Below are 3,053 nucleotides of genomic sequence, written 5' to 3' on the forward strand. Positions count from 1 at the left end.
TTTTTGAACAAAAAGAAAAATCCCTCCGTACCCGAACGACCATCGGAAGCAAAATGCGCCGCGACTTCAAGTGGCCTCGCCCGGCCGGAGCACAGCTGGCGGACGAACGGCGAGCCGCTGGCGCGACGAGCGGCGGCGCAACGAGCCATGGCTGCGAGGGAGAGACGAGCCGCGAGGGAGAGACGAGCCGCGAGGGCGCAACGAGCGTGAGCTGCCAAGACGACGGGATCGTCCGCCGCTGTCGCCTCGGTGGGCGCCTCCGCCGCCTCCGGGCGGTCCGTCGCCGCTGCCACCGCCGCGAAGGACAGGTGGTCCGCCGCAGTCGCCCTCACGCCGGCCAAATCCAGCAGTGCGCAGCGAGCCGCCCTCATCTGGCCGCTCTGCCGCCGGTGGTCAGCTCAACGCCAAGCAACTCACCGGCCTCATCTCTCGCATGCCCGCGACGCCGACGAGCTGCTCGGGCTCTTTGCTGCCCACAGCACGAGCTTGGACCACATCCACGCTGCGAACCTGTGGAACAAACTGGGCCAGAAGTGCATCGAGCGGTGGCACGAGGAGCAGCTAGTGCGGCTGGCGAAGCGCACGCTCGACCTCGTCTCGTCGTCGTGCGAAGCACGTAACCTGGCGAACATCGCCCACGGCGTGGCAAAGTGCGGTCTGCAAACGAGGGCGGTGCACGCGCTGTACGCGGCGGTGGCGGAGGCGGCGGTGGGCGGCGGGCTGGCGGGCTTCAACCCTCAGGAGCTGGCTAACACTGTGTGGGCGTATGCGACGGCGGGCGTGGCTGCGGACGCGCTATTCGCGGCAGTGGCGGAGGTGGCGGTGCGGAGCAGGCTGGCTGGATTCAACCCTCAGAACCTGGCCAACACGGTGTGGGCGTTTGCAAAGACAGGCGTGGCTGCAGAGGCGCTGTACGCGGCGGTGGCGGAGGCGGTGGTGAGCGGCGGGATGGCCGGCTTCAACGCTCAAAACCTGGCCAACACGGTGTGGGCGTATGCGACAGCGGGCGTTGCTGCGGTCGCGCTGTACGCGGCGGTGGCGGAGGCGGCGGTGCGCAGCTGGCTGGCCGGCTTTACGCCTCAGAACCTAGCCAACACTGTGTGGGCGTATGCGACAGCGGGCGTGGCTGCGGACGCGCTGTACGCGGCGGTGGCGGAGGCGGCGGTGGGCGGCGGGCTGGCTGGCTTTACGCCTCAGAACCTGGCCAACACGGTGTGGGCGTATGCGACAGCGGGCGTGGCTGCGGACGCGCTGTACGCGGCGGTGGCGGAGGCGGCGGTGGGCGGCGGGCTGGCTGGCTTTACGCCTCAGAACCTGGCCAACACGGTGTGGGCGTACGCGACGGCAGACCATTATCACCAGGCATTGCTTGCCGACTGCTCGCGTGTGATCAGCGACTCGCTCGCGCGGGATCCGTCGCGGTGGAGCATCAAATCCCGCCATCAGCTGCACCAATGGCAGCTCTGGCTCTCCCTGAAGCAAGGGGCAGACGGGCAGCATCTTCTACCCGACTCCCAGCGCCAGCTTTGCTGCGACGCTATGCACGACACGCAAGTGACGATCTCAGGCTACCTTGCAGGTTGCAGCGCTCGGTTGCAGCTGCTCTCGCCGCCATCAAGCACGGCTTCGAGAACGAGTATCTCGAGCCGCTCACCGGCTACTCGCTCGACTTGGCGTGCCCTCCTCACGCATCGCGATCGAGGTGGATGGCCCGTCTCACTTCCTGCGGCCTGACGGCCAAGGTGTGCGCGCGCCCAACGCGCTGCAAGCGACTACAGAGGTCTCGGCAAAGGAGGCACGCGCCAACATCAGGGCTCTCAACAAAAACTTGGAGAAACAGGTGCAGAGGCGGCAGTGGAGTTGAGTGAGGTGTGAGTATGTCTGGAGAAGAATATGGAAGTGTGTTTGTGGGGATAGAGGGAGGGGACCGTGAGTTGAGGAAATCGGAGGACGCGACCCACCTCGCCACAGACGGTCCCGCGCCTCGCCGCTAAGTTTGCGGCACGCCCCGCACCGCCCGCTGTGCCGCGTTTTTTGTCCGGAGTGAAAAGTCCAACGCGCTCGTCGGTGACGGTGTCCTCCAACCTGCGCCGCGCTCGGCGAACCTCGACAGCGCCTTCGATGGCATGCAGCTCTTTGCGTCAGAAGCCTGGAGAGCAGCTCCTCGGCTGCTCACACGCTCTGCACAGTTGACACAGCCTACTGTGCGGCTACCACAGCTGTGACAGCGATGGGCTCGCCCTCACTGGCCCTCAGTCACTTGTGCTGCGGCTTGTGTGAGCGACACTGCTCGGCGACTGCCGGCACACTGTGAGACCATGGGTGTGAGGTAAAACCACGCTACCAGCGCTTGGTCACATCGGCCCCGAGGTCAGATCCTTCTACTCTGTTAGTGACAAGACTTGTCTACTCGCTGGAGCCGAGCAGGAGGGCCAGGCGCACAACCCCTGGTCAACTCACGGTCCACACCCCGTAGGTGGAGGATAATACGAAAGACAGAAACAGCAACCAAGGTAGGGATGGGAGCACGGGTGCACGGCACGCCGCCACCGCACATGGTGGAGGGGAAAAGGAAGGAAGAAATTTCTCTTTGAGGCACGCCGAAGCTCGTGTGCATCTCCTGTTTGGATGCCCCTGTGCCGTGCCGCCATGTGCATGCCTCTCTCTACACTCACTCTAGTCTGGCAAAGGAGACGCGGCCGACTGGAGACCCGCGGGAATTGAGAGAGAGAGAGAGAGAGAGAGAGAGAGAGAGAGAGAGAGAGAGAGAGAGAGAGAGAGAGAGAGAGAGAGAGAGACCACTGGGGGGGGGGCGGGGGATCCTGGGGGCCCAGAGAGGGAAAGGGGGGCCGGTCATTTAATTTTTTTTGTTGGGTGGGGAGAAAAAACAAACGGGACCCAACGGGTGGGAAACCCAAAGGGGTTTGGGGTGGCCCCAAGAAGGGGAAACACCGTTCCCCTTCGGGCGCTGACACCCCAAAAACCCCTTAGACAAAACCACCCCCGGGCCAAAAGGGGAGGTCGCCCACCATTCCGGGGGGGGAAACTCCCCC

The sequence above is a fragment of the Emiliania huxleyi genome (genome assembly GCF_000372725.1).
Source record: "Emiliania huxleyi CCMP1516 chromosome Unknown EMIHUscaffold_133, whole genome shotgun sequence".
Taxonomy (NCBI): Eukaryota; Haptophyta; order Isochrysidales; family Noelaerhabdaceae; genus Emiliania; species Emiliania huxleyi.